The following is a 27,790-nucleotide window of genomic DNA, read 5'->3' as shown; positions in this document are numbered from 1 at the left end:
ATACAAATAAAGTGAAGTCAGCTAAAACACACGGCCAGTTAAAAAACCTCCAGGATGGAGTACAGCTTGGCAAATAGAGAGCTGAATTGCATCTTAGAGGACCAAGGTTATCTTCTCCCTCTTTCAGACTTTTTCCATCTCTCAAGTGGGAGGGCTTTGAATAGCTTGTGTTAATTCCCTGGGATTTGATCCTGCAATGTGTCTCGGTGAGAAGCAGCTTGAAGCAGGTTTCAGCACATCATGTTACTGAGCTCTTAGTTTCTGGGTGGATTATACAGTGCTGGAGGGATTCATCCTGAAGTTTATGTTGCAGTTAGGCAACCTTTTGGTTAGTATGTTGGATGCTGCATATTTCATGGTTGATTTAGCTGGGTTCACAGAGCTTTCTGTAAACCATGAAGTTCTAGAAAGAAATTTATGGGTTTGAATGAGTAACCAGTTACATAGGGCAAATGGCACTGTCTCCGATTACCGTATGAAAGGAAGTTTGGGTTTACCACTAATTGCAGATAAAAATTAATATTTGCAAAGGAGACATATATGATTTATTTATAAGTGTGTTCTGTTTCCATAATGAAATTTCCTTTGGGTTTAAGTACAGTCATTTGGAGGAAAAAGCGGAGGTCTGTGGCTCATTAGTTTCTGGTGGTTGTCATAAGCCATTAATCAATTGCCCCTTTTACCAACATAGGTTCTAATTCAGCAAAGCATTTAGGCACATGCTTAACTGTAAGCATGTGTTTCAAAGCACTTTGCTAAATCAGGGCTTTAATGTGATTCAAGCTTGCTGCATTTCTTTCCAAATCTAAGGTTACCTTGAAATGACAGGAGTAGCTAATACATCAGGTAAGGTGCCATGTACCTTCCTCACCTGTCTTTCTAAGAAGTCATACACAAGGGGAAAAAATGGGTCAGTTTTTCCCTCTGCCCCCTTTCCCTCATCCTCTTCAAATCCTACCTCAAATGGGGGCTTCTGTACTGAATAGTAGGGCATGTGAAATGGTAACAAGTCAGGAGCAAGGAGAGTGAAATGAGGGGAAAGCAATTTCCACTTGATTGTTTTGAACTCTTTGATCTCTGTTTTTGCTAAAGCCCACTTGACTATGTGGAGGAAAGGAGAAGGCAGCAGAGCTATATTCTGATATGGCAAGATGAATCCTGGTATGCAGGATCTTATAAGTCTAGGTAGGGTACACATACACCTTAATCAACAGAGGAGATGTAGAGTGGGGGAAACTTGAATTGAATTCTCCTAAGCACTTCTAATCTTGTGAAAATTACAGTGGGACTTTCAGTAGTGATGAAAGGTAAAGACTGAGCATTATGTTCTCAGTCCCAGTCTTGTCCAATTTGGTGCAAAAAGGATGCAGTCCAACCACAGCTATCCTGCAGAGAAATTCCCTGGCAGAAGTAGCACCCCAAGTGGCACAATGCCAGTGTAACTGGCCCCCATGTCCACCCTTCCCATTTTTACTCCAGTAAGAGAAACCAAGGGACCTGAGGGTTTTTTTTTTCCTTATGTTTATTTATACATGGTTCATAATTTAGTAGAGACGATTGAGAGCTGTCAGAAATTGCAGAAGTTACTAGACCAATATGATTTTTATGTATCAGCAGGAGGTTGGATGCCTTGAGAGCAAAGGCAACCAGTCTTACAGTCCCTTCAGGATTTGTTTGGCATGGGGGAGAGTATAGTCCTTATGCACTTTTTCCCCTTTTTTTATGAAAGTTAAAGCTCCCCAGCAGTGACAGCCATGTATCACACATAAACCTTGATTCATTACGGACTTCACAGTAGGGATGCTGTCTGTTGATCATCAGCACCACTTTTTGATGAACATAGGTTTCCTTTGGATTTTCTCCTCTTAAATGTTGCTGCCACTCAAACTTGTTTTGCTTGTGAAATCTGGCATCACCTCAGCCTGAGGTTGTATGTGGGAAGGAAAATTACTTCATTGATTCATGTCTCCATTTTCTTCCCTTTCTGTATTTGGCAGCAACAAGAACACGTGATGGGACGTCGCGCATAAACCTTTGCTATGCACATTACGCAGATGGAAATGAAAACTGCACTTTGCCTTTCAGACTGAAGCAAAGCCTCCATTGCTCGTAATGGACCTTGACTATGCAACACGCAGTCAGTAGATTAGTGTGGAAAATTTTGTGTGCTTCCTTTGCTTTCTATTGGTATTTTCTCTATCCCAGAGAAAAGAAACCAAAACACTTTCTATTATCTGTATTAATAGTTTTATACCACACTTGTGGGGAGCTCAAGCACTGTTTATGTTGAAAAGCATTCCAAGATCTTAAAGACTTAAAATCTAACCAGATGAGACTCAAAGGGCAGCAGGGGAAGAAGAAGCACTGAGGCAAACCCCTGCCCCCAATCTCACCCCAAATCACGTGGCAGAGTTAGGCAAGTCTCATCTTCAGTCTCAGGTCACAGCTTTCTCTTTTGGTGGAAAAAAGGGTGTCTTTCAAAGGCTCAAACTGTTTTCTGTAGCTTTACTGATAATGGTGGCAGTGGCTGTCTCCTTAGAATGCTTTTCCTCCGGGACCCTAAATAGAATTGTCACCTATGCCAGTGGTGGAATCTTTTTTATGAAGATTGTTTTGTCACCCTAGCATGAGTTACTGAGGCAGGTAAAAGCAGAGACTCTCTGTGGTGCTTTGTTTTCAATTTGGAACACGTTTCTTTGAATGATTTTGGTTTTGGAAAGTCCAAGCAACACTTATGGAAGTTTTAAGACAGTTCTGAGTTTTCCTTCGTGCTTTGATCATGTGTTTGCTTAGAATTCCTACTTGCCTTGTGCTTTTTTTCAATGTGCAAGAGGTTTAGGGTGCTTCACATCTGATACATCTGCTCTATGGTTTGCTAAGCACTGTGTGTTTGGGTATTGCAGATCCGCCAGTAGCGGAAGCTGTGGGCTCTGTGCAAAACTGTGCACAGGGCAAGTCAGTCCTTTAGCCTATATGTGTATACAACTTTGAAGCAATCACTTTTTGCTATTTGAGAATCCTTGCTCTAGAGAAAGCAGCATATCTGAGGAAAGGGATCATTAATAGTGAAATGATTAATTATTTGTCAAGATAAACCATCCAGTCCTGACAGATGCTGAGCAACTATAGGTGGCACCGGAAAGTGTGAATCCTTAGACATCCACAGAAGACACTCAGTAACAGCAGAGGTGTGACCTTGAATAATTAAATAAAATGCCTGTATTTGTTTCTGGTCCATGAAGTTTAACAAAAAAAGAAAAGTGAAAGGATGGAAGGGGAACAAAAGGAGAAATGGTGGGATATGTGTGATTAATACAGATTTAACTTTGCTGTCTGTGATGACGCTATGCAGTGATGAAGTGGATGTGTTCCGTGATTTATTTTCTTCTACTTTAAAGTAGTGGAGCTTTAAAAATGAGTAATGAACCTCCTTTCAAGGTTCATATCTATGACGTAATTCATATGTGCAGGAATCTTCTCTTCCCCTTAACTGCAGCAGAAAGTTGAGGGTTGCTCATCCAAAGAGCGCTAGAGGCCAAAGCAGAGACCCTGGACAAGATCCAGCACAAATAGCTGCATTCCAGTGAAAACAGGAATCAGATGTACAGTGCACATGATGGTCTAATTGGCAGATGCTATTTACCATATGTTAATTGCAAGTTGTATTGTAAGTTATGATGTTGATTAAGGCAATAATTAGAGCAGTTGTGTGTAAGATGCTGAGTCGTTAAAAATAATTGTTCTAATAGAAGCATTTTTATCAGGATACCATTGAAACTTATTCTTTAGAACAAAACCTTGTTAATGTGCGTTGTTCATAACTTCAACTGATGCAAATTGGAATAAATAAGACTAGTTTCCACAGAGAAGTTATTACCTAACCGGCCTCTGTTGTACTTTTATGTCATGGAAGATAGTATGGTTTGTATGTTTGCACACTGTACTTTTGTGCTATGTATATTGCAAGATGTATCAGTGTATAGTCATCATGAAACTCTACTGTAAAGATGTATTAGTGTATAGTTATAGTGAAACTCTACTGTAAATGCAGAATCACAGAACAACTGAGTTTGCAAGGAACCTCTGGAGATTTTGTAGTCCATCCCACCTCTGCTCAAAGCAGGATCAGCTAGAGTAAGTTGCCCCTGCTTGTGTCCAGTTGGGTTTTGAATACCTCTAAGGATGAAGACTCCATGACCTCTGTGTTGAAATCATAAGGTTCCTGTTGGACCATTTCTTCAGCTTGTTGAGGTCCCTCTGAATAGCTGCACAACCATGTGGTGTATCAGCCACTCCTTCCAGTTTTATATTGTCTGCAAACTTGCCGAGGGTGGACTCTTCCATCAGGCAAGTCATTAATGAAGATGTTACACAGTGTTGGTCCCAGGGTTGACCCTGGTGTACACCGCTAGTGACTGGCCTCCCACTGCATTTCATAAGACTGGTATCAACCCTCTGGGCCTGACAGTTCTTCCAGTTTTCAATCCATCTCTTTGTTTGTCTATGCAGATGTTGTATGTTATGAGACAGGTGTCAAAAGCCGTACTAAAGTTGTGATAAACAACATCCACTGCTCTCCTGATCTCAAAATAATCTAAAAAACCATTAGACTAATTTGTCCATGCTTGGAGTGTAATGTCATCTTTAAATGTAAATATGTGTAACTGGGAGTAAAAATTAGGTTATCTAAACCTGATTCTTTTCAGTCTTTGTTGAAGGACATAGACTTTTTTTTTCAAAGAAATTTTCAAAGATACAAGGTGCATAAATCCTATTAAAACTTATAAGGTTTAGGCACTTAACTGTTACTTATGCCTTCAGAAATCTCTATTTTCTGTCTCCCTAGAAACATGCGTGTTGGCCAAGCCAAGTGCTTGTCTGTCAGAACTCATTTTGGAGCTTGATAGCAAGGCAAGGGTGGGCTGCAATCTTGAAGTACTTCTTCCAGGGCTCTGTGATCAAAGCTTCTCCATGAAGACCATTTCAGTACTTTATTGCCAAGTTTATTTTATAAAGGGCTGGTAAATGATCACAAGAAGTTACAGTCAAGTTACTGATATGAACAATGTATCTTATAGATATCAGTAGAAAATCACATTGCTCATTAGTCATGGTAACTAACAACTCATTAACATGCTGATTTCTCTTTAAGAATATATTCTACCCCATTGTAAACTGCTTATGACTAGAACACTGATAATTCTTAGTAGCTTGTTTATTAATATTTAATATTAGCATTATCTGTGTTTTGCTTTCTATTATACTATCCTGCATCAAGAACAAAACTCTTGACATTGAGAGTTTGTATTTACTTTGGTGAAGTAGGTTGGACTCAATGATCTTAAAGGTCTTTTCCAACCTAAATGATTCTATGACTGGTTACCCTGGGTTTGGACTCCTTTAAAATAACTCATTACTTGATGCAACCATCTGTAGGCATAAACAGGGATTGTTCTCTTAGTTACTAGGAGCGAATTTTATAATACGTAGAGCACCATATCCCCAGTGGGGATGCTAGTATATAAATGGAGATCAGGTTATGTCTTGTAGACAAACTTCATTTATGATGTGGAGGCTGAAAATCAGTCTTTGAACTGTGCAAAGAGTGTGACAAGCCTCATGTTTTGTATTGTCTGTGTGGTGTTGGGTATTTCATAGTAGAGGAAAGAGTAGGGGAAAACTGTTGCAAGAAAAGGATCAAAATGGTGTTGTCATCCTTCAGACCAATCCAGCAGGCACAGTGCTGTAGCTGCTTTCTAGTACATAGTGGTCCTAGGATTTCTTTTTGTGGGAGACCAGCTGCAGCTATGGCTGTGGTAGTTTCTATCATTAAGGTTGAGTGGTGCCTCAGCTGTATCTCACTGCTCACACTCTTGAAAGGACTTCTGTTCAAGGAGCTGGGCTGGCCACCTTCACGTGGCACATATAAAGACATCCCAAAGGGAACAGAGCTAGTCATCTGATTGCACTAATGAACATAGTGGGGAAGTAGCAGAGAGTGCAGAGGCAGAAATCTCATATGACTTTTAGCATATCGTCTTATTCTCAAAAACGTACTGAAAACCCCACTGTTGGCACATGCTTGTGGGTACAAGAGTACTCGCCATGTGTAACCACACTTCCTTTATACCATAGTGCTGAGGTTTCCCTTTGCATTTAAATTGGAAAGAAGCTGACTTTCTATGTTCTGCAGTCAAGTAGTCACCCAGCACTCTGTCATTATAACAAGTTTTTAAGCTGTACCAGCAGAAATGAGGAAAAAGGCTTCTTTTTCTCTCCTTAAAAAAACCACCAAACCCAAACAAACCCCCAGTACTTCCCACAATCTAGTGAACAGTGTGTATTGCTTTCAGACACTGATTTATATCCATTCTATCAAAGTGGAAGGAACTCCAAATAGGGGAAATCTCCATGTTGAAGGAGAGGCTACTTTGATTTACGTCATCTTCAGAGTGTTTGGACTTCCAGTCACACTCAAGCTCTCAAACTGAAATAACTACATCTACCCAGGGATTTGTAAGGGCTTAGCTGCATCTGTTCAGAATTGTACCTGTCACTGAAGTAGTGCAGCTTTCTCTTCCTAGATGAACCTGTTTGCATATCAGCTAAAGGCTACAGTTGTAAAGGCAAGATTGAACTAGTGAAATTTTATGTGGTTTTTTTGCTTTTCTGCTGTAGCAGGAAAGTTTACTTAGATGGTGTTGAGGATTTCTTGGCTGGGCGAGAGCATGTGAGCAATCCAGCTGTTAGGTGGGAACGAAGCATAAGTTTACAAGTGCTGAAGCGGACAAGGACGCTGTGTCCTTGTACGCTGGGAAAAAGGAAGATAAGACGAGCCTGACAAACAACTCCTGGATGCCGAAGAATGAGATGCGTAACTGCTGGACACCTCGTGAAGAAGCTTGCACAGCCAATAGAGGATAAGATAGCGTCGCGTGAAACGGGGTATTGTACCAATTAGAGTATTGTATAAGGCACGTGCACAAGTGCATAAGGTATATAACTGCTAAAAGTTGTAGTAAATGGGCTTCACTTGATCACATTGGTCTGTGTGTGATGTCCCCTGTGGATCCTCCGCAACAAGATGGTGTGGTCCATAATTAGTTGGCTGTGGATATGTTACCAGGGAGGTGATGTGTGGGGCACCAGAAGAAAGCCAACAATTCTATGACTTCTATGTAGGACCAAACACTCTTTGTATTGAGGCAGGTATTTGCAAACGGTGACAAATCAATCCACAGAGAACGGAGTCATTTTTATGAGTGGTTGTCCGAAAACTGGGAAAGCTTGGTTTGCAATTGGGTGGTCTGAAGTGCAAACAGTTCAAGAAAACTTGAAAGTTCATCTCAGAGTGTAGATGTACATACCACATACTACTTCCGAATGTACTCAGGGAATATCTTCCTCTTTAAAAGAATGAAGAAAGTAGATAAATGGATACTTTTTAAGCTTTGTGTCCTGATTTCAAGAATCCCAGTGGGGCAAGAACGCTTAAAGTCTGTTTGAAATTTTATTAGATCTGTCTTGAAGCAAGAATATTGCACAGTTTGGGGGCTGATAAATCCCAGTCTCTACATTAACTATATGTAGATTTTTGACCATGTATGATCTTTCAGAGGTTTGGTCAATTACCAAGCACAGGTGATCCTACTTGCAGTTCCAATAGGGCACTAAAGATATTACTTCTGTTTTGGATGCTTAGAACAAGACTACTTGGGGCTTGCCTGAAGCTTCTTCTCTTTTCTCTTTCCTCCTCCTCCCATTATTTTTAATGGTTTGAATGTCGTGTATGGATGTATAAAGAGGCTATTCAATCTGTGTAAAGTGTGTGCTTTGGTTCTGGCTCAAACAAGGAAGTTGACAGCAAGGGAATTGCTATTTCTAGAGAAGACAGCAGTTTATCATCTTCTGCCACATTTGCCACTGCCCTCTCTCCCTTTTCAGAGCATACTATTGAAAGAATTTGACAGAAACCAGTTTTGTGTTTCTAGCAAATGAAGCATTTGTTTCTTTCAGAGAAAGTTGCTCCCCCCTCCCATAAAGAAAACCAAATGGGGGGAGGAGGGAAGCTGGTCCACTGTTTGACACACTGGGAGGCCCCCATGTAAGGTCTTCATTCAGAGAACATGTCTGTGACTGTGCAAGTTATTTATTTTACCTTTGTTACAATCAGTTTATTGTAAAATGAGAACAGAAATTACTGCTTTCTTCATAGGTTTGTTGTGAGATTGAAAACTGTGATTCACTCAGTATTGCAGTGGAAATCATATGCATACCATAGACAGAAACAAAAACTTTACTGTGGTTGAATGTTGACTAAAAGTGATTAGAGATCTACTTGTGCTTGTGTATTGCAAGAATCCACACAAATTTAGCCAGGGAAAGAGATAATGTATTACCTGAAGCCTTCCCTGTGTGGTTTCAACCATGTTCCTCTCATGCTGGGATGCAGCTCTTTTGATTTCCCATAGATATGCAGAGGGCAATGCTGTGTACAGAATCAGTGATTTGCTACTAGAAGGATCAGTAAAGCTACTTTCCCGCTCTGGCGCCCTGGATGGAAAATGTGAAGTAGCCAAACATTAATTGGGAGTCAGTCTGTGCCTAGCTGGGCTGACATAGCTGTCACTGGTACTCCATCAGCTTTGTAGATCAGTGAAGGTCTTCATTCTATGACACTGCTAATCCAACATGACTTAAAAATTTTGTAATTACTTAGTTGCCCGCCGCCACTTCAAATTCATCTTAGAAGGAAGTTATTGCTCAAAACGAGAAGTGTGAGCATACTACTAGTTTTCACAGTCTTGCTGCCAAGTGATTGAATTTGACGTTGTTGCACAGAAGGCTAGTTTCTGCAGCATGGAGCTGGCATTCCAGGCATTGCACTGCAATAGTGAGGTCTATGGGAAAAAGTTGAGGAGCACTGTCTGGAGGAGTTATGTAGGCCAGTCCAAATTCCAGCTAAGGAATCCCTAGATGATAATTATTTAGAACATTTCTGCTCTCTAGTGGGTAGAAGTCAAAAGTAGAAAAATATCTGAGATGATGAATGGCTTGGAGGAGAACCATCTAATTGTTTTGACAAAAGCTGTTTTGTAGATCAGACTCAGAGCTACAACACTAGCCATCTAACTTCTCAAACCCTCATTCTTCTTTTTTTTTTTTTCTCCTTCTTCCTCCTCTTCTTCTTTGATTATCTATTTTTAATCTCCTGTTTCTGGAAAGATAGGTAGAATGAGGCCTGCTGCATGAAGTATTTGTTATCATAAGGCTTTTTATGCAGTCCTCCTATCTGACAGTAAATCAACACAGATTCCTTCTCTGTTGGTGTGTGGGCCTCCTTTCTAGATGCAAAATCAAGCAGTGCAGATCATCTGTCTTTCTGGTGTCTATAGAGGAAAAAGCACCACTGAGGATACTATAAATACAAAAGAATAATGTGATAATATCTTGAACATGACACCGTGTGGCTGCAACAAGCCCCAGCCTTAAACTGGAGGAGCTGTAAGAGTTGCTCTGGCCTCTAGTGTAATGGACCTAGCTCAAGCCTATTGCTAAACTTGTACCTGCTAACCAGTTCTCAGTCTGGTCTCATTCCCCTTGTGCCAACTGTTCTCCCTATCTTTTTCATTTTCTTTGATGCTTCTGTATGACTGCTGCTCTTCTATTTTTAACATCCTCTTTCGCATCACTGTAATTTTCCATGTCCCCTTTTCTTCCCTATGTTGTGTGTTTTGGGTGTGTGTTTTATCTAAAGCATAGGGCAGATTTTTCTATAGCTACTCCGTCAGCTTCTTGCACTCAATGACCAGTGGTAGTGTTATTTTTAGTCTGCATAAAGTAGGTGCAAGTTGTAATAGGTAGGGTCGTCCAATAGGTTTAAAAGCATTGGGACTGCAGAGACCAGAGTTTGTCTCTCTGACTTATATCAAAACAAATGAAACTAAACTGGTGCATTGATGGTGTCATCACTAAACTGGTGCCATTGCATGATGTGACATTTATTCTGATGGTGTAGGGCTCTGCTATTCCAGTTAGAATAGTTGCTCTCTGAACTGGGAGAATTCATAACTTGATTTCCATTGAATGGATGAAGCTAGGCATCATTTCACATACAAACTACTTCATTCCCAGATTTTCAGCAGGATCAGGAAAAGATGATAGAGCATTCAAATGGGAATGTTCTTTGAACTGTGGTTTTGTATATTATGCGATAGCTGAAGTTAGTGGAGTGGGAGACTATTGTTTAGATTTGTATATTTCTACAACTTAAAGATCAAGGAAGTACTGAGGCTGATGAGGGTTCTATTTTAAAATAAGAAATACATAAAATTTAAGCATCAGTCTTCTTGAATTCCACTTAGTAGATGAATCCTGACGTCTATATGATACTTTGCTGTTTATTAGTCTAATGTGACCCTTATACTAAGGTTGTTTTGGACAAATGGCATCAAGACATAAAATTAATAAACTGTCCATGAGTGTTGTTAACGATGAGAGCTGACAATAGACAACATCAACTAATTTCCCGTGAGAAACAAAGAAATATCAAAGGGCTGTAAATAGCATTCCATTTTCTGCTTGCCAGATGAAGATGGGACATGTGGATGGTCTTAAATGTTTTACCCATTTTGGCATATGCCTGCATTTTCAGTAGCGTAGCTTCTTGGTCTGAGATTTAAAAGACAAAATAGTGCTATTATGATAAGAAGAAGCTTGCAGCCTTTTAAAACACAGCGGAATCATTGAGTTATTCTTCACTGATATGACTGCTCTTCTGAATAAGAAGGCTGATGGCATTTCTAAGTGACTTTATTGCAGCTCTTTCCCACTAGACAGGTTTGCTTATTTTCCATTTGTATTTTTTAGTTTCATTTTGGTTTCCCTGTCCTCCTCAGTATTTGTGTGATTGTACATACCTCCCTGCCATTTATACTGGCAATGGAACAAACCTCCCAAAGCTTTTGCTTTGTTTTGGTTTTTAGATTGAGCTGTTGCAGCTATTGAAGAACAGCAAAAATAGTGTAGGAAGGATAATAGAATCCTCTTCAGTAGTCAGAATTAGGAAGTTCCTATTTTGGTAGTCAAATAGTCACCCTATCTGGAAAAGGAAAAGTTTAACTGAGAAGTCTCTTTGACTTCTCTATTTTCTCTCCGACTTCTTTATTTTCATGTAAACCTTAGACTCAGCAAGTGGCCATCTGAAAGATAAAACCATTCCTCCAGTCATGTTTAATTCAACTAAATTCTATTCTTACATGGAAATCGATGTAAAACTCAAGGAGGCTGAAGCATAGTATGTTTAGGTTCTGCCCGTATCAAGCTATTCTTCACCCCCGTATTATTTTCTAATGCTGAGTCCAATTTTGTGTTGCCACAAAGAAGAATTAATGTTCATAGAATGTTTCAGCTATGCTTCGATGCTTAATTACCCAGAAAAGTAATTCTCTGTTGTGTGCTGTTGGTCACTAAGCTGTTGATTTATTTCCATTTGGTTGGGATGAGGAATAACATTTGAGTTCCAAAGGCTTTTTATTTTATTTTTTTTTTACATGGTTTGGGCAACAATAACTTGAACTCTTACTAGTTGCAGCAACATTTCTTTGTGAGCCAATGTCCTTGAGACAAAACAAATACATTGCTTTGCCTAATGTGGTTTTCTTTTCTCTTCAAAAAAATATGCAAAGCATAAAGAAAAACATTTTGCAACCCAGTATCCTCTTTCTCCTGTACTTACTGTTGCATCGCAAATAATATGCATTATGCTATTTAGTTAGCTAACCTTATGTTCTGTGGTAAACCACAGATTTTTCACTGGAGTCAATGGAAGATTCAGATACTAGAGGAATCTGGATGTGAGTCAGCAGATACTGACCAGAGGTGGGTGAAAAATTATTTCTGCCTTTATGTTTTCACAAATTCAGAATCTTTCTGGAAATGCAATGGGATGCATAGGAAGACCTCATAAGGTAGAAGAGCAGATAGAGAGACACTTTCAGTCTAATCCATTGGCTAGGTCTCCTTGCAAGATTGAAGGTTTAAATACCACTTTGTGCAGCTGGGATGGAGGTTGGGTCTTTCTCTTGTGAAAATATGGGTGCATTGACCATCCTGTACTGTATTGTTCTGGACTCTTTCTTTTTAGAGATGCTCTGCACTGCATAAATAATTAAATATTCTATTCCCTTTGTCAGTGGACTTTTAAAATGCAAACTTGAATGATTCCAGAAAGATGCAGGCAAGTCCTACTCCAGAACAGCTCTTAGGCTGGTGACTTGCTCTGCGTGATGGCCCTTATCCGATGTGCAAAGATATATGCAAGTATTTTTACTTCACCTGAATTCTCTTTTCTCACCAGTCAGCTAAATGACCAATCATTAGAGAGATCTTTCTTTGATTCAGCCAGAACTGATTCCTTTACTCAGTTGAAGATGGAAATTTCTATAGAAAATTTAATTGATCTGTTTTGGGGGAAGTTTTCCCCATCAGGTCTTATATATTTTATCAGAACAATTGCAACTGTCTCTGGAAATGTATTTCACATGAATTATGGCCTAAAACATCTTAAACAAAATGTAAATAATCAGTAAAGCAGATGGGGAGAGGGAAAGTAAAAGTTGGTTAAGCAAGATAAGATTTTGAAATGTGATATGGAAGCAGTGTGGAGAAATAATTGCCATAAGACTCGTCTGTGGCTAAGACCTCAGTAGAAGAAAGCTTCTCTGAGGTCAGGCATAATAAAAGCACATGAAAAATGTATAAGGTAAATGAATGAAAAACATAGGTGGGAGAGGCTAATGAGGTAGTCAGCCCTTAAAAGTAGTTAATCTTTGAGCCCTTGGAATGTCTGAAAAGCCTGAACTCAATCTTTGGAGTCTTTGGTTTTTCTTTGCTAGTGACTTCACACTCCTGTTTGTGAAGTGAGGACTGCAAAGAAACAGTGTAAAACCTTTAGTGGTCTTGGACACAAGCAAATTCCATAAAAACTAGGACAAACCCCTATCCAGGCATGAATAAAAGCTAGTTTAGTATTTGATTGAAGAGAAGCAAGGCTGAGCTTAGAAGGATTAATGTGGGTCTCCTGAAACCTTCATTAAAAGGGCTGTCCGAAAAGGGCCTTTATCATTTACACATGTGCAGTCTCAGGCAGTGCAGTCATGCATAATTGTATTGCTAGCAAGGAGGTCAGCAGTGAAGATGAAATAATTAACAAAATCAAAATGATAATCTCTGACTATTTTTAATCAAGGAGGCATTCATGTGAGAGAAAGAGAATGCCTTAAAAATAGGTGGCTCTGTGCAGTGCTGCACGCTGACCTAAATTTTATGACCATGTTTTTTTCTGCAAAATCTATAAATACTTGGGGGGGGGGTGGGGGGGAAGGAAGGGGCAGAAGAGGGGAGGGAGGTTAGGAGGGGAATGAGAATGAAGTAAACCAAAATTCCTTCTTTTTCTTCCTTTTTTTTTTCTTTTTAAATGGAATGCTAACCAATCCCTTGGCAACAAAGCCCATGTTTATTTTTAATTAAAAAATAACATAGCTGGGTTGACTTCAGTTTTCCCAGCTGCTATTCTTCCATCATAACAGCTCTCTGGCCTCTTTTCCCTTGCTGATTTCTTTCATCATTTGCACTTAGCTTGTATGTGTTACATGGATTTTATGTAACATTTCCTACCATTGAAAGTAAGGCTAATAGTCTAAACAAGTAGCTGGGGCTCAGTCATCTAGATTCTCATCTACAGTACCTGAGCATGCCCTTCCTTTTGGAAAAGTAATAGGTGTGACTAGGATAACTTTTTTTTTAAATATGCACATTCCTTGCTGTTTATATGGCTGCCAAGCGAGGAGAGATTTAAACTGCATATTGAACTTGTGAGTTGTAGTTCATTAAAATAAATGGAGTGGGTTTGGCAAAGCTCAGGTATCACTGAACGCACAGGTACTGTTTGAAGGTTGACAAGCCGCCTTGGTGTTTTTTCTTTAAATGATCGATTGCAAACTGCCAGTTTTGTGTTTGCACGTTAGGTGAAAAGTTAGAAAATAGACATGCTTGCCATGCCTTCTCCAGCAACTTCATTTCCTTTGTCTGTGGGGCAGAACAGGAAGAAGGCAGGGTGATGATCCATTTCGCAGCATGTCGTGACAGAGCTGGTTACTTATAGAGTGGAGAAGATGGTCTTCATCTGTAACAACCAGTCTGGTTTCCCGAGTGAACTAAAATTTAAGTTTTTGTGTGGACATTTAGAGGCCGTTGAGTATTCAAGAGCATCTGGTACTTTCTGCAAGCATTTTTAAGCTAATTAGAGTTGAGACAGTAATGCTGTAGCCTTAAATGTTCACGTACCAGACAACCATGCTAAATGTTGCCAGCAGCAGTGGGAGCTGACAGCATCAAAGCTACAGCTATTCCCAGACAGAAATGTAGTAGCTAGAATAAAAGCAGTGGTTTGTTGGGTCACTGGAACCAGACCATGAAAGAAGATATAACTATATGTATTAATCACCAATAATGTTACTGCTGGGACAGTCTTTGCGATGTGTGAATTGCAAGCTTTCCATATATAATACAGCCACTTTAAAAACCTGTTATTTGCACTGGTTATTCCTGAATAAGTGGCAGCTTTCTGGTGTACTGTGGTATTTTTCCTCTGCGGAAGTTTAGCTCTGCTTATCTTGCCTCAGTTAAAAGCCAGAAAGGCAAAGACAAATGTATATGAATTATCAGAATCTGAAAAAATGATATTATCCAACCATTTTTAAGGCCGCAAAAAGATTTGAGAGAGGCTGGAGATTTCTGGAAACACTTCTGTGATGACTTATTTTATCTGGACCAGTTTGCTCTTCCCTTGTATACTTCTTGAGAAATGCATAAACAGGTGAAATATAAATAAGATGGTATATGCCAGTCTGGGCTGAGGTGGATCTATCCTAATACATGGAACAGTTGACAACTGTTGTGATGCTACTGTGAGCCTTATGATGTTTGTTCTGAGAGTTCTTAAGAAATGATTCAAGACTTCTCATTAATTTCTGATTTCTGCCTCATAGTATTTGCAATTATTTTCCCTGATCAAAATGACCATGGTGGGACTGAACACGTAAGTTAGAAAAAGATGTTTGCCATGTTAACCTCTCATAGGTGATAAAGTTTGGTGTCATGATGAACTATGGGATCAGGACAAGAAACTGAGAGGTAGCAGATATCAGAAGGCTAGCAATAAGGAGTAGGAGGAAGCAGAGCAGTGGGATCTGGGGCAAAAATTGGCTGAAGTCTGGTATAGAAAGAATGTGAGCAGGAGTGAGCAACAAAGAGAACAGTACAGTGGGGGAGGCATGATGGATGTGAAAGCAGAAGAATAGTGGGGAAAATATGGGGCAAGAAAATGAAGATGATATGCAAATGAAGTGCCTGAAAATTGCTGGGAAGAAATTGCTGCATCTAAATTACTTTGTTATCCTGCCTGAGGAAAGTGATTGAGAGGGATGGAGTAAGTGGAAAGAATCACATTTTTTCCTTTCCTTCTTCCATTTCACCTATTTCTGGGAGATGGTTCAGCAAATTGGTGGGTGCTTTCTGTGTGAACTGGCATGCTGTGGTCCTTCCCTTGCTTTTGCAATGGAGTGGCATTGGCTTATTTCCAGTTTCTTGTTTGGGCATGTGATGCTTTACCCCTTTTAAAAGATGGTTTACTTGGGTTAGTACTTAAAGAATTGACAATAATCAAATAAAATTAAACGCTTGTGATCAATTTAATAATTTGTCCCAAGTCCTTATAAGAGATTAGAGCAGTGAAACTGTGTTTTGGACTAAGTGTCACTGGGAGAATACTAGAAGATTATCTTAATAAGAAGGTGGTATGAATTGGAAAACAAAGAAAAGGTATTCAGGACAAACCTGAAATAAATCCCGAAGCAAAGAAAGTGGAACCAAATGTTGCCCTCCACGAAGTTTGGGAACATTAATTCTTAGAGTTTCATTTTGGCTCCTTATAGAAACCTTCCCCAAGGACTAACCTAGAACACTTGAATCAAGCATTCTGCACCCAGGGGAGAGTGTTCTCCAGGGACATCTTGTTATCCCATTTCCATGGAAAAACCCATGTGAAGGGAAGCCACAGAAGAGGTTCACATGAACCTTCCCTGCTGAGGGAATGCCTTCATTTGCACAAAGCTCTTTTCTGAAGTGCTTTATTTTTATGGGAGCTGTGAGCTCTGGGATCCACAAATAGTAACTTTTAGTGCTGGCACTAATCCTGTCAATCAGAATTCTTCTCAGAAACACCATTAATTAAACTTCCCTGAAAAGGATACAGCTCGCAGTATTTTCCCTGCAGCTCCCTCTCTCCTGATACCCATCCCAGCACTGTGTTTACGTTCAATAACCGAAGAATACACAGAAGAGGAGAAAACTGAGCTTTCACAAGAGACAACCGTTTTGTTATTATAGACTAATTTTAGCTGCCCTACTCAGCTTGTTTTGAGCAAATTCTTTCATTTGCATGTTGAATGATGCTAGCGGCTGTCAAAATATGCTTTAAAGCAGCCAGTTTCCATTTGCTGTCTGTTGCAAGTGACTATTTTCTTAATTATTATGCAGTTTTCTTGATGGATTATTAATAATTTGGATTAGAGCTCCAAGCTTTCTGTAACCCTTTTCTGAAAGGGACAATGAACTTGCAAGGAATTTGGGATTTCTTATTAGCAGTAAGTGGTTTCACTCAGTAGCATGTTCTGTAGCAGACATGTCTGTACCCACTGCCAGTGATGTAGGGAAGCTTATGTTCAATCTCCAGATGTTCAAAAAGGGATATGGCAAGCCTTGGTTTTTAAGTTTTAAAAGTTTGTTCTTCCAGGTCACAATTTGAAAGGGGAAAGCCCTCCTTGAATTGCCTTTTCATTGCTGTGCATGTTGCTGTTCTATTGGGGAGATAGGTTTACATGAGGACAAATGGCTATCCTGGAATAGGCTTGGCCTGTTCTTGCTGCCATTGATGCTCATGTGAAAACAGCAGACCCTGCGTGGAGCAAGGGAAGAACACAACCCTCTGTTTATTCCTGTGGGCAGTAACTGCTGATCAAAGCAGGAAGAGACGAGGAGTCTGGTTTTCTGCTAATGTGAATGCCACTGCTGTGTGGTTAGCAAATGGGTTCTGCTTAGTAGCATGAACGTGTCCAAAGAAGGAAGCAAGTGCTATATTTGCATGGCTGAGGATGATGTTCCAGCCCACAGCTGCTCAGATGCACACATACTTCGCCTGTTTCTTGGCCTTTACTTTCAAGAATAACCATGCAAAGATCTTGCAATCTACTTCCACTCGGTATGAGCTGTATCTAGTCCTCCTTTTGGTTGTCTTCAATCTCAGGAAGCAGTTCTCTTTCTTTGCTCTCTCTCATGCCAAGACATGCAGAATGAAAGCCGGTGTGTAGGGCAGTCATTGTATCCAAAAGTTGTTCACTTCTATTGAGGGAATATCACTGTGCGTGTGAGAGGAGTGACTGTTCTCCAAAGTAGTAGTGTGCTGTACTGCTGAGATCAGTGTAAATATAACTGGTGTTTGAAGATGGCAAACAAATATGCCATTTTCTGAAACTTTGTAGGTCAGATGAGTTGCCATTTAGAAGGATATTAGCAGCTTGGCTGAAGGGAAGGTACAGATCTTTCTCCTTCACAGACTTTCTCCCCTGATGTGTGTGGCTGCCTGGCATTACTTTAAAGGCCAATCATTATTATAATCTCTGATTCAGATTTGTAATAATGAACATTAATTGAGCAGCTTAGTACATGGAATGGGGTGTTCTCAGGGTGCCACCAAGTCCTTCTATGGAGAACCATTCTGTGTTACAGCTACACCCCTGGCATTGGGAGTGGATTGAAAGTGAGGTCCAGTGAGCCCCCAAGAAGTAGAACTGCAACGTGTGGGTGGATGTTGGAGGAGGATTTATTTCCTCCCTGCTCTTCAGATTTCCAATATATTCTGCAGGTGGGCTGGAAGAAGCACTGCCAATGGCATGCTTTTCCTCTCCCTGACTCTACCTCCAGACCCTGACCACATGGGGACAATCAGAACTGTCGGACCTGTACGTAATGCAGCCTGTGTGGTTCAACCAGAAAATATGATGGGGTGGGAAACTTTTTCCTAAAGCTTATAGTCTCCCTATGAATCTGTACATAATGATACTTCTCTGCATCACTGAAATCCTCGTCAGATGAGACCACAGAAACATGAAGCTGTAACGGTCCAAGTGCTTCATAACATTTGAAAACTAACAAGGGTATATACATGTAGCTACGTGTTTGAAAGATGAAAAGTATTTCCTTGAAGACCTGTGGGCTGTGCCTTAATTGTCATTCTTCAGCTGAGATTAAGATGGCCTTGAACTCTAAACGCTTTCTTTAATATGTTAACATGTATAGCATGATGTTATATTAAGTTCATTGAGAGTAGCTATTAGATTAGTTTCTAATGTGTAGCTTCATCCCTCTTGTGCCTGGATAATAAAGTCTTTGGGATTAAGAATTACCTTTTTGTCCTACTGTTTGTATAGCACCCAGAAAGCTGGGTCTTGGTAATACTACCACACTCCTAACACTGACAGAAAAATTGATAATTAGGAAATGGCTGCAGCCCTCTGGGAAATAGAGCTCAGGTACTGCAAACTGTCCATGTTCAGCAGAGCGTGTAAATGTGTGCTTAGCCTGAAGTCAATAGGCTTTGACTACAGTTTTTAAATTAAACTCTAACTTAAGTGTATTGCTGTGTGAGAGGTGGTTTTATTTATTTTGAATGCTGATGTTTTGTACTGATAAACTGCTTGTAAGTGGTTAGGTGAGGAGTTCACAGGAGACAGCACACCTCCCCTTTTTAGGTCATCCTAGAAAACAAATGCCTTGGGTATCTGTTTAGACAGTAACGGATAAGTTCAAGGCTTCCTGTTCCCCTCTTCTGTTGGCAACACTTGTTTGCCAAATACTAATAAAAAGTCTTTATTTGGGTGCATAGCACATCTGAGGAAAAGTTAAAAAGTTTTATTTCGGTGCTCCCTCTGTAATGTCTTCATAAGTAAATAAACTACATGGCAACCCTGACAACATAAATATCAAAAGGAGAAAAGGAGATCTGGAAGAGATGGGTAAACAAAGAAATAGTTCACCTAGACCATTTTTTAAAGAGGTGGTTTCCTGCTCTCATTTTCATGACTCAAAGAAAAAAAATAATTTGCACAAGAGCAAATACTGAAATCTATGGGTAAAAATTCCTAGCTGTAACTGGAATGAAATTCAAGTTTAACAACCACTCTATGGCTGTCACACACTGTGACTATGAGAGGGGGGAAGGATGATGGCAAAAAAGACAGAACTAGACTCTTCTCAATGATACCCAGTGAGAGGACTTGAGGAAAGGGACACAAATTGAAATACAGAAAAATCCATTTAAGTGTAGGGGAAAAACTCAGTTACTGTAAATGATCAACAATGGAACAGATTTCCTAGGGAGGCTGTGGAGTCTCCATCCTTGGGGATATTTAAACCCCAACTGGACATGGTCCTGGGCAGCCTGCTTTGATCAGGGAATTGGACTAGATGATCTCCAGAGGTGCCTCTTCCAACCTGAACTGTTCTGTGATTCTGTGAAATTATTTGGTATTTTTGAAGACTGGAGGAGAAATCCTTCTTTTAATCTAATAGATTACTAACTCTGAACCCATTAGGTAGACTGGGTTGCCTCCTTTGTCCAAAACAACTGTAAAGTGCACTCTCCAGCTATTCTTTATGGTGCTCCCACTCTCTCCTACTGATGTTATTTCACTTTCCTAAATGATTAAATATGTAATTGGGAATGAAACCCAGGTGTGCTATTTCCAAAACAGCTTCTTAACCACCTTGCTGTTGGATAATTTGGGATTACTCCATTATATGTGATGCAATGAGGAATACTTCCTATGTGAATACCACACCTAACTGCATTACGTGAGTTGAGCCTTCAGCTGGGAAGTGGCATAGTTGAGTCCTAGTGTCAGTCTGAAGGTTTAATTACTTGTCCAAAGTGAACTATATCTTCACATAGCACATAATTAAGTTGTGTGACTCTGTTACGGGATTTTGCTGAGTGTTGGCAGCTACTGGAAATAATAATGGAAAAAAGCTGCTATGGAGATCAGTAAATACACAGATTCCATGTTTGACTCAGGCATTCTGGAAGTCATAAGCCGTTGTAGAGTATTTGTGGGAAGCATCATTATATACTTTCCCTGTTCTTATGTTCTACCCTAAACATCTCATATTGGCCGCTGCCAGAGACAGGATACGGAGCTAGTCAGACCTTTAGTCTAGCATGTTACAATTTCCCTTATACTCTTGGTACCAGCACTGGTAGGAAAGGATGTGGAAGAACATCCTAGCCTTGCAGTGTCTTTTGGAAAATGTAGGGTAAAATCCCTGCAAAAAGAGATGAGATCTGAACCCTGTCGCAGACCTAGCTGTTGAGTGATTGGATGAAATGGAGCAGCATGTAGTTTTGTTAACTGGGTTCCATAACTTTATTTCCATTCAAAGCTGTCTGGTATAATGGAACTAATTAACAGAGTAGAGGGGAGTGAAACCATGCTTTTCTTGTGTGTGCATGCATATATTTTTAATCAAAAACCCACATTTAAATGTCACAGGTCAACTTCTGAATGACCTTGGATGTGATTTGGTTTCCCTGGTTTCCGTAATCAAGATATTAACAACTTCCTCATTTCTTAAGCCACAAAGTACTTCCGATAAAAGCACTTTCAAGAGCTTCTTATAAAAGCATTTCTGTTATTAAAATTGCATTTAATGGATACTGACCTATGTTAGCTGAGAATCTAGTACCTTTGTTAGCTGGAAATTGAGTTCCACTGAGGGCTTGAATGTGCAGTGCTGGGTGTGTGCCTAGGTCTGCAATGCTGTTAATGCCATTGTGTGAATAAGAGCAGAACATGAACCCAATGTTTATGGTCAGGGGAATTCAAAGGACTGAAGAATCAGTAAAAATTGTGCCAATTTTACCACTGAAGATTACAGCCCAAAATGTGTCCAAACCCTAGTGATGTTTCTTGGATTGGAGGGTTTACATTTATGGAGTCTGGTTTTCGACCTGAACCTGAACTTCCTTCATGCTTAAGTTGTCTGGAAATTTCCTGTTCATTAAATTGTTCTTAGCCCTTCATAGTCAGCTCACAATGGAATTGTGGTGTGATAGATATTCTTTTGGATAGCAAACAGTGAGAGAGCATATTTCAGTCATTTCATTGATATTACAAATTATGTTGATCTCAATTCAGAAAAATGTTTCTTTAGGACAGAGCAAATACGAGGAGAATAGCGGAAGAGGGCTTTGTGACTGTGGGAAAGAAAAGGAAAATCTTTTGGGGGTTGTCTCCATTTTTAAAAAAAAATTTGAAGAGATTGAAAGAGAGCGAACAGTCTGAAGCAGAAAAAGACTTTTAGACCCAGGATCCTCCTGATGCATGATCTGAATGTCATGAAGTTACGCCTGCAGAGAGTCAAGTGGGGCACACTAAACAACAGAAATGGGCAAAGTCAGCTTTTCAAGTTATTGAAAAAGTTTGAATGAATTCAGTGACCTGGAAGGACTTTCATACTACTTGTGAGTTGGAGCTCTGTGGACTGATAAAACCCAGCAAACTCTTGCTGTAAGTGGGAGTAACTGATGAGAGGAAGATGACTTGAAGCTTGGTGGCTCTTTTCAGACTTTGATGATTAGGAATGTCCTCTTATGTTGCTCTTTTCTGCTATGCGATACATGCTTAGTAACACTAATCATCAAAAGGGGATTGAGATCTCTTGAATCTAATACTGAAACTTCTAATGGAATGAATCAAAATCTCATCTTTGGCCTCCCTAGGGTTTTCAATAATATAAATCACTAACAGGTGTCTATAAAACCTAGAGATGAGACTGTAGAATTGTTTTTGAAATTGCTGAATAGTCATTTACATCAAGAGTCCTCAAAAGTCCGTGAATTTCCAGTGAATAACCAGAAATTAATACAAGTAATGGCCCTGTACTATGATCTTAAATTACTGAAAATAGGCTTCAGTGGTTTTTAAATAATCCATTTCCTCTTTTGGCATCAGGATGTTCTGTATGAAGATCCTTGGGTCTAAAGAGGATGGACCATTCAAAGCTCTCTGAAGAAAGCTTACGGTTTTTATTTTTACTCTGATGGGTCTGTACACTACCTAGTGGTAGCTGAATGCAGAGTGAGTCTTCAGGGAAAAAAATAACCCATTTCATTGAAGCTCACTCTTACTGTATTTCCTGGTATCCATTATGAGTTTCTACTAGATCACCCACAAATTGTTGTACTCTCTTTGTATAAAGGTGGCACCTTATTTGTCCTGCACTCTGAATTGACATTTATAGAATTTTTGTCATGCTAGGTCAGAGCAAGGGCCCACCTAGGTTAATATCCTATGTCTGACTGAGACAGTCACTTACAGTAAAGCAGGTGAAAGCAGATGAGTGTGGAATGACTCTTCCTATTATGTGCTCTCCCAGAGTCTGGCAATCTTTGCTTTGGGACTTTCTAAGCTAGAGGTCACATCCAGACTATGATATCTCATAGATGATGAAAGTATCTTCCTTTTTTTTTTTTTTTTTTTTTTAATTCCTTCTTGAATCGTAGTTCTTGTACAACAATAAACAACATTTACTGGTTAAAAGCTATTCAGGACCTTTCTCGTATCCTGCCTCAATCATCTCTCTTTTTCAAATGGAAGGCTCATACTCTAGATAGCCTCCTAGATGGGAACTGTGCCATAGCTCTGATTGTTATTGGTGTCCCTTACTGAGGCTCTTCTTGAGAAAGGGTAACCAGAACTTCATGCAAAACTGAAGCATAGATATACCTTATATTTATATGTGTGACCTAGATAGAACTTAGATTTTTCCCTAATGATTCTTAACTTGCCTTTTGACAGCTGCTGGCTAGTCAGCTAATATTTTCAAATAGCTCTTCTTCAGGCTCCAATATGTCTTTTCTGAGTGTTATTGGCTCATTTAGAGTTGATCAGTGTACATATACAGATATAAGGTTTTTCCTCCCTGTACCTTTACTTATGAACACTGAATTCAGTCTGCCCATAGAAATCCATTACTATGAACTTTCCCTAGTTCTTTGTATTAACTTTAGATTTTATGATAATGAATAGTTTTGTATCATCTACAGACTTTGTCTTCTCACTGTTCATCTGGTTTTGCAGAGTGCCTTTATGAATATGTTGAATACTACAGGTCTCGGTATAGATCCTTAGTGAGGTACTTTGGAAATCTTGCTCTGTTATGAAAACTCACCGCTGGTCTGATGCTTTGCTTCATCTCTTACTAATCACAAGAGAATGTTCAGTTTAGCCTGTATCAGCTTCACTTCTTAAAGAGGTTTTAGTAAGTGACTTTGCTGAGAGATTTTGGGAAATCAAAGTCTGCTTTGTCAAACTCTAATTTATAGAGCTGTTTGATAGTGGGTTTTGTCAGTCTCTTGCAAAATTTTTCTGGTTTATTCCATACTTTAAAAAACCTTTGTAGGAGTGTTGTTAAAGATGACTTTACCAAAGAAAAACGAAGAGTGCACAACAATTATGCCATTGGTAAACAATGTCTTTTATTTTCTATTTCTGTACAGTGATCTCCTCTGTTTTCTGGAGTCATCATTTTTATTTCATCAGCAGCTGGTTTGTTACTGAAAAGCTCCAAATATTTCCTCTGATTGCCTTCCTGTGAGTATGATCAAAGTAGTTACCTCAGATTTCCTTGCCTGTGGTATTCAGAAGGTTTTTCTGTATTGAGGTGGTTTTCATACTGAGGCTTTTATATTGGATTTTCCTAGCCCCCCCCCCCCCCAACTTGCTTGATTTTGGGGGGCTGATCCAAATCCCTCTGAAAATCAGTGGACAGCCCTGCAGTTAGACTTTTGACTCCTATTCATCTGGGACAACTGTCACCAGGGATTACTTTCTTCAGAAGTAAGAGTAGATTTAAAGGATTTTATCTTGAATTATATCTTCAAATCAAATAAAAATCTTTGAATTTCATAATAATAATTTTGTGGGTGTGTGGGCATTCTTCTAATAGCTATATGTATTTCTCTGCTGGATTTCAGAAAGTTTTTTGCTTGCAACGGGAGTCTTAAGTCATACTTACTTGTGTTAAGATCATGTGTTTGCGTGTTACTGTCCTGCTGTGTCTTCTGTTCTTTTTAGAGCAAGCAGGCTCTGAGGAGTCTGTGAGAGTTCAAGTAACGGTGTTTACTGACTACTTACAACGTGCAAGACTTTGACGTTTTTTACAAACATTGTTCTTTCACTGCCAGAACAAGTGAGGACACACAAACCATTTAAAGGAAGTGTTTATAATGTGTATAAACTTTAGCCCCTCAATATACGGAAATTCCAGACTGGAGACAAACTGAGGACTGGCTCTACGTTTAAGCAGTGCCTATGACAACAGACTGATGGGGTCAGAAATATTGCACCAGGGTCAAGGCAACTGCCTTAGATACCATCATCTTCAGTTAATTCAGGGTACAGCGAACTGCTTATTTTCACTGATGAGTGACCATGTTTTCTGTGTGCCTGGACCTCCTTTGTACCTCTGCTCCATTTCCCTTCTTTTTGGCAGGAGCAGTGTGGAGGAGAAAGGCATGGTGGCAGGCTGAACACTGGTTGCGTTGCCTTTCATTTCCAGCAGCCTTCCCCCCCACCATCAGAAATGCTGGGTCTGGGCCCATTTTAGCTGTTCTTGTTATCATCCTTGGGGAAGCAAATTTAACTTTGCCTACAATTCTGAGAAGGTTTGTGCAAATGCTGAATGCACTGATAATTGTTGCAGGCTGTTCTCTGCCCTGGTTGCCGTTTTGGAGTTCTGCATTGCTTTTGAGCCTTTGTGGGGGGAGTACTTAAGGCTGAAGCCAGATACAATCTGGGATTTCCAGTTTGTAGGAAATGTTGATATTCTATAATCAGGATTTCTTCGTTGATCAGAACCAACCTAAATGTTCTAAAATTTCATGTGGAACACTTCTTCCAGTGACATCACTGAATTTATGTTCCCACATGCTTCCTTGCGTGGTGCATTTATGAGGTACCTAAATGCCTTAAAAATTTGACCCAAGGAGAGGGACGCCATACTGTCCAAAAGCAAATGGGATCAGAAACGCAAGTGCTCTCCCCCTGTGCTTAGGACAGGATATTCAAAGAGAGCAGTGACTGCCCTCCAGAGTTTTTCTGACAGCTCAGCAACTGGAATTATATTTGTAGACATGTCTGAGCATGCAGACTGTGGTGTTGAAAGAAGGCACTTCAGTCTCAAAACTGAGACTGTGCTTCAGTGTGTTTCTGAGCTGGTGCTGGTGTCTTATCTTGATGCATAAATTGCATCTGAAAATCTGTCCTTCAGGGACTCATTCATCTACTCCAAGTGTAGGATGCAGGGCGAGTGTCATCTGCTCACGCTGAAGTCTCCATGGTGCTTGCATAGCACTTGTCAAAGCGGTGGAAGAATTATGTCACAAAGAAGGAAAGGCAAAGTCTGATAATACTTTCCACACTTAACCTCCTCTTTCACATTGTAAAGCTGGCCGAATAGGAGGATAGTCTTCAGGGGACATGGATGAAAATACCATGAAAAAGGCCATTAGTTGCCTTTAGAAAATCTAAAGCAAATGGTGTGGACTAGTATGCTCATTTGGAAAGGGGAAAAACCAAGCATTATCTCTGTAAAGTACTGGAAACAAGGCACATGTCTTTATCTGAGTATAAAAAGCAGTAACATAGTTTAGTATTATCATGACAGTCTTGTTACTCTTCTGTTAGTTCTTGAATACAGCCAAATCTGACTTTGGAAGACAATCTGAGACACGCTTATATAAAATACTTCCAAAAATAAATGGTACCCTATAAGTTAAGGTTCAAAGTCACTGGCTAGTGGTGATTGTTTTTTATCTTCCTTGGAAACATACATTTTGTTAAGTCAAGATGTTCACCATTAGGAAACATTGAGTAAGAAATGCTTTGACCAGTTTTCTCTTAAATATTCAAGAGTGAAAGCATTTCTGTAGAGTCTCTGAAGATATTTTTCTATGGCTTTAATGTGATGAGTTAGACTGAGATGAGCGTAGGGTCTTCCTTCTCTCATCTGTCCTCTCTGTTGCTTGGAAGAGGAGGTGCAGCACTCAATCTTGCCTGAGTTTCCCTGTAGCTTCTGGGACTTCAGGTGACCTGTACATGCAGCTGGGGCACTTTTTGGTAAAAGCTCTTCTGTGAGAGATGAGAACCTGGTGGGTTTTGAGTTGCGTTGCATTCTTGAAGAGGTGTTAAAGACAACTGTTTGGAGTTTTGTTAAGTTTAATACCAGGGGATCAAGCATGGGAAATAGTAGCGTTGATCTTCCTGATGCAATTCACAGTCCCATGAAAATGTGATGGCTGCCTTTGGCTGCCGAGCCCAATTGGTGGACATCATTTGCTAGAAAAGTCTAATTGCTTTTAAGATATTTGGAGCTAACAGGCAGGTAAACAAAGAAAATTACTGCATCATTTAGATATAGAGATTTATGCTTCATTTAAGGGTGAACAAAAGCAAGTAAACCTGCTGTGATTCATCCAAAATTTTGGATGAAGAACATTTTTTATTTTCCAGGAATTACACCACCTAGGAATTGTAAAACTGACACACTGAGTAGTTGAAGAGAAATCTGCTTCTAATAAACCATGCTTTGCCAGACAGAGGTTTAAGAACATCTTAAAAAAAAAAAAAAAAATTAAAAAAAAAAATCTGAACAAGTACAAGGATCATGTGTAGGGGCAGAGTCACTGCTGTGCTCAGAGTGAAGGGAGTGGAGTTGATTATCTGCATCTTCCCAGTAGGTAGAGAGCAGATATAGCTCGCTGGAGAGGATGTGGCAGGAGCACGCTGTGCTTTGGCTCTGTTTGCTGGCAAGGACTACATCAGACAGCAGTGCCAAGCGCAGCTTAGGCACAGCAGAAGCTGTATCTTACTGTCTTCTGCGCAATATTAACCTTCTAAGGCAGGAAATGCATGTGCTGAGGGAAAGATAGGCTGGGAGCTGGGATCCTTCAGTCTTTGTTGACAACTGCTCTTTCTCAGCTCCATTACAAAAAGCTCTCCTGTCACTTTAAAACTGTGTTGCTGATACTGCTGCTTTGAACTTCCCAGGGATGTTCTTTGCTTGGTGTATGTAAGTTTACGGAGCAGACCGATCTCTTTCTGATAAATGGGGCCAATTGCTCAGAACACTGATAATCATTATACTGTGCAGCATTAAAAAAAAAAAAAAAAAAAAAAAAATTCTTTACTTCCCAGGATGTTGTGAGATTTTTCCTTGCCTACCTTTCAGTGATGCTTTCAGATCATGGGATGAGACAGCCTTGGTCAAATACTTCTAGATGATCTGGACGTGGGAAGTACCTAAAATCTCAAAAGAGTATCTTGTCTCAGCTAATGTTGTAGACTCAGGTGCTGAGGAGGGTAGTCTCAGAAGTGCACCAGCACTGTTAGATGTTTATCTGAACTGAGCTTGAACTTCCAATCTCTGGAAGTTCCCCCATGCCTGTTTTCCAAGAAGAGCCTGATCTTTGCAGCACTTTCTCACAAGAGCACTGCGGGTTTGGAGCTGTTGAGTCTTTGGCCTGGCTCACACTTTCACTAAAGTCCCTTTATACAGTTCAGGCATTCTGCTTCAGGGATCTTAAAATGAAAGTAGATGACATTTAATAGCATAA

The 27,790-nt window shown here is 39.9% G+C and overlaps 1 protein-coding gene across 8 annotated transcripts in view; it reads left to right on the top strand.

Annotated features, from left to right (window-relative positions):
• CALD1 (caldesmon 1) overlaps positions 1 to 27,790 on the top strand; it is a 198,573-nt gene that overhangs the window by 55,158 nt on the left and 115,625 nt on the right. For 6 of the 8 annotated variants that reach the window (XR_007508781.1, XM_049822538.1, XM_049822542.1 and 3 more), the window contains one exon: positions 23,675 to 23,768. The exons of the other annotated variants lie outside the window; for them this stretch is intronic. The gene's annotated coding sequence lies outside the window, so the exon portion shown is untranslated. The remainder of the gene's footprint in view (positions 1 to 23,674; positions 23,769 to 27,790) is intronic. 8 annotated transcript variants of the gene reach the window in all.

Source organism: Accipiter gentilis, chromosome 18, assembly GCF_929443795.1.
Source record: "Accipiter gentilis chromosome 18, bAccGen1.1, whole genome shotgun sequence".
In the NCBI taxonomy this organism is placed as follows: domain Eukaryota; kingdom Metazoa; phylum Chordata; class Aves; order Accipitriformes; family Accipitridae; genus Astur; species Astur gentilis.
The sequence above is the reverse complement of the archived record's forward strand: the minus strand, read 5'-3'. Positions and strand labels throughout refer to the sequence as shown.